Source organism: Diceros bicornis, chromosome 11, assembly GCF_020826845.1.
Source record: "Diceros bicornis minor isolate mBicDic1 chromosome 11, mDicBic1.mat.cur, whole genome shotgun sequence".
Lineage (NCBI taxonomy): Eukaryota > Metazoa > Chordata > Mammalia > Perissodactyla > Rhinocerotidae > Diceros > Diceros bicornis.
Window position 1 is genome coordinate 9,072,386 of NC_080750.1, and position 9,076 is coordinate 9,081,461.

At 40.7% G+C, this 9,076-nt stretch overlaps 1 pseudogene; it reads right to left on the bottom strand.

The window, feature by feature from the left end:
- Positions 1-73: 73 nt before the first annotated feature.
- Positions 74-928, bottom strand: LOC131411116 (small ribosomal subunit protein uS2-like; annotated as a pseudogene).
- Positions 929-9,076: the final 8,148 nt, after the last annotated feature.

Consider the following 9,076-nt stretch of genomic DNA (forward strand, 5'->3'; position numbering starts at 1 on the left):
TATTCTGTTTTTTTAAGAAACTATTTGTTTTCCATTACTGTTATTTCCGGCTAAGAGTCCATGGAAGAACAGCTTAAGACCACTCAGTGGCTGCTCCCACCCATCCAGTGGCCTGAGCAGTGGAGCGGCAGACCAGTCTTCAGTGGCGGGCTGAGTGCTCGTCTTCAGAAGGGAACTCCTGGCCTGCACACAGTCACACCAGTCTGTGACCTCAGGTTGAGTAGCAGTAAATTCGGGAACTCAAGCAGTCCATTCACCCTGCAATTCCTCCTTTGTCACAGCCTCTGCAGCAGCAGCCTGCTCTTCCTTTTCAATCTCTTCAGGATCTCTGTAGAGGTAGAGACCAGGCATGACCTCCCACGGGTGTTCACGGAAGATGGCGCCATGCCTGCACAGAGCTTCCCAGGCCAGCATTTACCACATCAGACCCGCTGAGTGAGCTCCTTTGCTGTGAGGGATGGCAATGTCCACACGGCGCAGAGGAGAGTCTGTGTTACACAGAGCAATGGTAGGCGGGTCAACATAACATGCCTCTGTGAAGGGCTGGTGGTCAGCCCTGGGACTATTAACCACCAGAAGTCATGGCTCCCTAAAGTCTGCCTGGACCTGGTTGGTGATGGTTCCAGGAGTGAAGTCACCAGCAATAGGAGTGGCTCCAGTGGCAGCAGCAACCTTCAGCACAGCTCACTGGCCAGTATTCCTGGAGGATAGGACACTGATACCAGCTAGGTCTTCAATGGCACAAGCTGCCAGCAGGAGCTTCTCTCAGGTTCTCTCCAGATTTATGATGTAGATGTCACCATTTTTTCCTTTTGTAGATTCATTCCATTTGAAAGTCAAGGTTGGTGCCACCTATGTGAGTTCCTGCTGCAAAGAATTTGAGGACATCCTCCTCCTCTACTTGCAGGACATCAGGGGCTCCAGACATTGTGAAAGTTTCCCTTTAAGTCACGGCAGGAACCCAGAACAACGCTGTATGGAGCCCTCTCTGGGGAGCACATAAAGGTAATGAGTTGTATGTTAATTTGCATGTTTATTATTATCAGCTTACAAATTTTTTCATAGGTATTGTCTGTTTATATTTCTTCATTTGTGAGTTACCATTTGATGTTTTCCATTTTTTCTCTGGAGACTCTGTCTTTTGCCTTGCTTTGTTGCAATGCCTTATGTAGTTGCAAGCATGCCTTATGTAGTTGCAAGCATCCCTTATGTAGTAGCTAATTTAAATAGTAATCACTCAAACATAGCAAATATACTTTCTCAGTTTTGGGTTTCTTTTTAAAATCTTTTAAGAGTATTTAACAAGCAGCTTTTATTTATATTTTTATAGTTTCAGGGCAAAAATGAGGTATTGAAAATAGATTTTCAGGAAAACTAATCCAGCAGATGTAGGCAGGCTTGTTTAGACGGGGGAAGCTCAGTTAGGACACCAGTTCATAATCAAAAAGTGAAACAAGGATCTGCAGGCAGCAGCCAGAGGTGGAAACACAGCAGTGTAAGGGAAGAATGGCGAGATTGGTTCAGTGTAGGATCTAAAGAGATTTAAGAGTCACAGACGATTCCAAAGTTAGAGACTGAGAAAAATGGACCAGTGCTAGAAATGTAAGCATTGGCATGCTGTTCCTTTGTTCCTCTCTTGGTTTGTTTTGTTTGATTTTGAATAAATTGAGTTTAAGGTGACAACAATCTACATATATGAACACTGAAGAGCTCTTAGAAATTTTTTTCTACCACCTCTTTGATAAGCATTTTGAGAACCAAGTTCATGCTTTGTTCTATTTTATTATTTAACCAGTATTTGTGTTGTCAGCTAGTGGCCACCGGGTAAAGAGGATATTCTCAGTCTTCCCTCTAATTTCCTACTTTAGTTGTGATAATCCTCATGTCCCACGTTGGTCCAGGGTCATAGGTGAGTGGTTGCAATTGTCTGCTGTGACATGAGACCCTGGTATCTAATCTGCTCCTGTCCCTGCCCCTCCGCTTCTGAGTCAGCAGCCACGGCCATATCTAAGCTCAAGCTTAGTACATATATGGAATCATGGGCAATGGCAAATGGCTTCACCCATCGGGGCGTGGAGAGAGAAAGACTGAGTAATCAGATTCAAGGAGGTCTAGGGTAGAGGCATGGGGATGGACGTATGAGAGTGGGCACCAACTGTGAGAACAAGGAGCACTGATACGTTGCCATCTCTGAGTAGAGGAATGCGACACTCTTTATGAAAGGTTGTCACAGGAATCTCATAGAGGGGAGTCTCTGGTACTTTCTCTGCCCATCTGACAATCCCACATCCACAACTCCAAAAATACAAAGATCTCTGACATCTAACAGTTATTTTTCTTTTTGCAAACTTATTTGTCAGCAGAAATTTACTTGAACTAACATGAGGATATTTATAGTTTTAATTATTCATTTTTTAAAAAATTGAGATATAATTGACATATAACATTATATTAGTTTCAGATAACGTAATGAGTCAATATTTGTATATATTGCAAAATGATCACCACAATACATCTAGTTAACATCCATCAGCACACATAGTTACAATTTTTTTCTTGTGATGAGAACATTTAAGATCTACTCTTTTAGCAACTTTCAAATACACAAATACATTATATCCCATGACTTACTTGTCTTATAGCTGGAAGTTTTTTCCTTTTGACTCCCTTACCCATTTCACTCACCTCCCACCCCCCGTCTCTGGCAACCACCAATCTGTTCTGTATCTATGAATTCAGTTTTATTTTTTAGATTCCACATATAAGTGAGATCATATGGTATTAATCTTTTTCTGTCTGATTTATTTCACTTAGCTTAATGCCCTCAAGGTCCATTCATGATCCATGTCATCACAAATGGCAGGATTTCCTTTTTTTTATGGCTGAATAATATTCGTGTGTTTGTGTGTGTGTGTGTGTGTATCACATTTTCTTTACTTGTTCATTCACAGATGCATACTTAGGTTGCTTCCATATCCTGGCTATTATAAACAATGCTGCAATAAACATGGGAGTGCAGATATCTTTTTGATTTAGTGTTTTTGTTTCCTTCAGATAAATACCTAGAAGTGGGATTGCTGGATCATATGGTAGTTCTATTTTTAATTTTTTGAGGAACCTCCATACTGTCTTCCATATTGGCTGCACCAATTTACATTCCTACCAACAGTGCATGAGGATTCCCTTTTCTCCACATCCTCTCCAACACTTGTTATTTCTTGTCTTTTTGATAATAGCCATTCTAAGAGGTGTGAAGTGACATCTCATTGTGGTTTTGATTTGCGTTTCTCTGATGATTAGTGATGTTGAGCGCCTTTTCATGTTCCTGTTGGCCATCCGTATATCTTCTTTGCAAAAATGGCTCTGCCTATTTTTTAATTAGATTGTTTGTTTTTTTGCTTTTCGGTTTTATGAGTTCTTTATATATTTTGGAGATTAACCTCTTATCGGATATATGACTTGTAAATATCTTCTTCTACTCAGTATGTTGTCTTTTTTTTTTTTTTTTTTTTTTGTGAGGAGATCGGCCCTGAGCTAACATCCGCCAATCCTCCTCTTTTTTTTTTTGCTGAGGAAGACGGCCCTGGGCTAACATCTGTGCCCATCTTCCTCCACTTTACATGGGACGCCGCCACAGCATGGCTTACCAAGCAGTGCGTCGGTGCGCGCCCGGGATCCGAACCAGCAAACCCCGGGCCGCCGCAGCGGAGCGCGCGCACTTAACCGCTTGCGCCACCGGGCCGGCCCCTCAGTATGTTGTCTTTTAATTTGGTTGATTGTTTCCTTTGCTGTGCAGAAGCTTTTCAGTTTGATATTGTTCCACTTGTTTATTTTTGGCTTTGTTGCCTTTGCTTTTGGTGTCAAATCCAAAAAATCATCACAAAGATCCATGTCAAGGAGTTCACTGCCTATGTTTTCTTTTAGGTGGTTTATGGTTTCAGGTCTGATATTCAAATCTTCAATCTATTTGAATTAATATTTGTGTATGGTGTAAGATAGTGATCCATTTTGATTCTTTTGCATGTGGCTGTCCAGTTTTTCAAACATCATTTATTGAAGAGACTGTCCTTTCCCCATTGTATGTTTCTTGGCTTCTTTGTTGTAAATTAATTGACCATATAGGTGTGGGTTTATTTCTGGGCTCTCTATTCTGTTCCAGGGTTTTTTGTTTTTTTTGTGTGTGTGAGGAAGATCAGCCCTGAGCTAATATCCATGCCAATCCTCCTCTTTTTGCTGAGGAAGACTGGCCCTGGGCTAACATACGTGCCCATCTTCCTCTACTTTATATGGGACACTGCCACAGCGTGGCCTGACAAGCAGTGTGTCGGTGTGCACCCGGGATCCGAACCCGGGCCGCCAGAAGCGGAGCGCCCGCACTTAACCGCTATGCCACGGGGCCGGCCCCCCATTCTGTTCCAGTTTTAATTATTGTTAATAAAACCAATAAACTAAACAGCCCAAATGATACATGGCTTTCCAGCACAATAAGGATTACAATGGTGAGAAGAGCATCCACATTACTAAGAATGTAGGTAACATTTCCATTTTCTGGCTAAGAGTCTGCGGAAGAACAGCTTTCTCATTACAAATATGTATTTGCCAAGGAATGGCCTTCTTAAATTTCTATATTTTTTTCTATAATATGTCTATATTTTATTTAAAAATAAAAATTAGCAAGTTATCCTCCACCAACAGCTCGGGATTATTATATAAATTTTTCTCATTGACATATTACAGAAATTGCTTGGTGAGAATAGAGAGTAATCACTAGAGTGATCCCAACTAATAATTAGAATTATACATTTTATGTAAATTTCTCCTGAAGATTATTTCCATGTAAGTGTGGTTTTCGGAGTGTTCTCTGGCGTTCTAGCTCCATCAAGTGGTAAAATTGACATGAGGCTTTCAGGTTAATTTCCATGCCAGAATTTCTATCAATGCTGTATTTACAACCAATTATCGCCTTGTTGCAACGCACACCCTGAGCCATTTTCAATTTGGAAAGTCTAATGATTTTGTTTATGGACAGAGATGGAGTATTGAGACTTTTTTGGTATGGAAACTCAAGAATCACATTTTCCTACTGTTTACAGTTTGATTCCTTGAATATCTTTAAATTACCATTTGCCACCGGAAATACTATTGTTGGGCCTCAGGTCCTCGCCGACTTTTGGCCAGAGACATCAGTTCCTTACCAGCCGGGCCTCTGCATGTGGCTGCTCACAACATGGCATATCGTTTCCCTCTCAGAGCAATGGATCCAAGAGAGAAGGAGAAAAAATAATGGAGGAAGAGCGAAAGAGAAGTCACAGTCTTTTTGTGAGCTAATCTCAGAGGTGACATCCCATCACTTTTGTTGTTTTTTCTGTTCATTAGAAGTGAGTCAACAGGTCCAGCCACACTCAGGGAGAGGGTTATGCTACAGCATGAACCCCAGGAGGCAGGGACCCTGGGGGCCATCTCAGAGGCTGCCTACCACAAGTGCTTTCCTAAAATAAGTGTACAACCTCTGAAACACTCATACTTCATAAAAATTCAAATATATTACCCTTCACTCACAGAATCTAATAATTTTATTATTAGTAATAGAGTTTGCTATGCTCCAGGTAGTATTCCAAATGTTACCCACCTATTTACTCACTAACTGTTAACTCTCTAATCCTGTAACAACCCTATAAGAGAAGTACTATTATTATTCCCATCTGACAGATGAGGAAACTGAGGCACAGAGAAATTAAGTAATTTGTCAGGATTTGAAACTGGGCATCTGGCTCCAAGGAGAGTATAAAGTTTAACACGATCTCTATTTGCCATACAACAGAAATTGTAAATTGAAAATGAGAAAATAGAAGTAAAGACAGAATTTTAGCAATGAGTCTGAGCTTCCATTGCTTACGTGGATACATCTTGTAACATAAATGCCGTGACCCAGCTTCTGCTTTGCCTGCAATAGTCCTGGTTTAGGCCGATTTCCTGGTATAATTGTTAATATTGATTCTTTCACCTCCAAAAGTGTCCAGATCTGGATGACAAATTATATGATAACTCTAAATATAAGGCTGTCAAAGTATTCCAACAAGTCTGAAGAATACCACACATTTCATTATTAGAGAAAATTTAATCTTTCATCACACCTCCAAGTGATTCTGACGCGGCCCTAAGTGTTGATTATCTCTGTTCTAGATGGTGAAAACTGTAAGAACATTAATGGTAAAATAATATCACAGTGTAGTTTGTCTCGGTTATGGAGCAGCAGAAATCATTTAGCTAGCTCCCACACATATGCGGAGGCAGAAACTCAAATACAGTGAAAAATTAATTATAATAATACCGAGTTGTTTTAGAACTTATCTATCATTTTGTCCTTTATAAATACAATATAAAACATGGGTCTGGTAAATTGATTAATTTTATCAGTAAAAAATATCCAAACTGGATAGATTATACTCCAAGATTTATTTAAAAAATTATTTTAGGCTGCCTATGTTTAAGTTGTTAAGCAGGTAAATGCCTACATCATTTATAAAACACATTCATTTTTAGAAGTGATAAGGACTAAAAAGATTAAAAATTGTCAAAACATATGTAACAAAGCAAATGTATAGAAAAGAACTAAGAACACGCAAATTTCCAGATAACGCCATAGCCCAGGGAAAGGTTGTTCTTTGGCCTTTAGCCAGAAGAGGGCATTACGTGACTGCCTTATAATGGTGTGTTAGTATATATTTTTAAAAATTTTAAGACTAGCTCTGTGAAGAAAAAGTCATGAATCATAGCATCCAAAAACTATACACTGAAATCTTTTAATGAAAATAATTTTCCAAATGATTCTGCTTAAAGTATTCAGCTTTCTTTCTACCTAAGGATTTAATAAACATTACTTCATTATACTTATGGTCAATGTTTTATTACAACAAAGGGTTTAAGATGGGAGGGATCATTCATTGTTAAAGCTTAAAGGATCCCTATTGTAAGTTCTTCATTTTATAAGTGATACAACTGAAGTTCAGAGATGTTGTGTGGCATGCCTGAGAGCCCCCGGGGCTGGCACTGTCATCTGAGACTGAGGTCTCCTCTAAATGCCGCTCTCAGACCCGCCCTTCTGTAGTCTCCAGCTCACCATCACATCAGAGCAGCACCCTGAACACAAAACCACAGGGCTTCCTGATTCATGTCAGAACTTCCAGCGGCACTGGCAGCACCAGAAAAAGTAACAACTCATTCCCAAATATTGAAGTTAATACAACTTAAATATAAACATTTCATTATGACACTACTTAAGAAATGTTCCCAGTAAAACAGTTCTCTCCTTTTCGAAGTGAAATCAAAATGCTCCCCAGGGAAAGAGGGACTGCACAAAAGAAAATAGCAAAACCCTGCACTGGTCTTCCTGCTGGCCCAGGTAACGTCAGTCTCTGGTCACAAAATGATAGCATTACAGAACTAGAACACTGGCAATCAGATTGTCTCTCTTATGTATAAATGTTTTATAAATGAAGAATCTAAGGCCCTTGGAGGTTAAGTGATTGGCTCAAGGGCACAAACCTGGCGAGTGATAGAAGTGGTGGATCACTTAAGGTCTGTGGAAGGCAGAATTCTACGATGACCTTCTCCCCTGGTGTTGCTCTTGTGATTAAATTACCTTAAGAGGCAAAAGGGATTTTGCTGATACAATTAATATTACTAATCAGTTGACCTTAGAAGAGGGAAATTATCCAGGTGGGCTTGACTTAATCACATGAGCCCTTTAAAGGAGGCTAATTTTCTCCATCTGTGGGCAAAAGACGACATCAGAAATTTTCCAAGTATGAGAGGCATTGGACTGGAGGAACAAATGTTCTCCGTTGCTGAGGTGGAGGGGCCAGGCAGTGAGAGAAGCAGAGACTGAGAGCTGCCCCCAGCTGACAACAGGGAAGGAAACGAAGACCTATAACTTCGAGTAACTGAATTCTGCCAATAATATAAATGAATTTGGAAGTAGACTCTTCCCCAGAACATCCAGATAAGAGCCAGCCCCAGCCAGCACCTTGATTTCAGCCTCTTCAGACCCTAAGCAGGGAACCCAGTCGAGCCCATGTGAAATTCTGACCTGGAACTGTGAGATAATAAATGGATGTTCTTTTCAGCTGTTAAATTTTAGTACTTTGGTGCATAGCAATAGAAAACTAATACTGAGTCTAACCTGAAAACAGAAAGCATTTGAGATTTTAAGAAAGACAGACTTCAACATAAGGCTTTTGTTACATAAATGATGGAAGAACACAGAAGCTAAATGGAAGACAGGAGGCAACTCTGATTAGCAGCTGCAGAAAGCTACCACCACGCGCAGGGTAGAGGGATGGTGGGCAGTGAGTTACCAAAGTCCAGGGGCTGGAGTCACACACAAGTTGGAACCACAGCTGGCTGTCCAGGGGGGACTGAGCCATTGGATGAGCTGTGGTAGCTCCAGACACAGCCTGAGGCACAGAGAGGGGCGCGTCTTCCTTCTCGCCACCCTCCAATTGTTCACTTGTGCCTCCATTGGCCAGACCCTGCTGGACGCTAGCTGATACCGGGCCTGAGAAAGACAGCCTGCAGAGGGCAGCCTCTGCCACGTGGAGCAGAGCAGGGAACCGACAAGAAATGGATCTTAAGGGAAATAGGCCCAAGACAGGCACAGATGGCTCCAGAACCTTCAGGAAGACAAGGCAGCAGGCATCTAGGCACCGTGCCAGATAATTTATTTATGGTCTCTCTCTCTGTTCATAGTTGGTATTAATATCTTCTTTTTTGTATTCCTATTTTACTGACTAGGAAATGGAGGTCCAGGGAGTTTTAAAAATTTGGCCCAAATTGTATTGCCTTAAATAAAAGACCTGGTTTTAAACACAGGTCTATGTAGCAATCCCAAGCCAATACACAGGATGAAGCCGACAGATGCTCACCATTCGAAGCAGTAGGAAAATATGGACAAGGCAGAAAAATTACCTGCAATTTTATATTTCACTTCCCTAAATAAAGAACTTTCATTTGTACTGAAGAGAAAATACATTTCAGATCATTATTTTTAATAGCTCAACAGTATAGTAGATTTTGT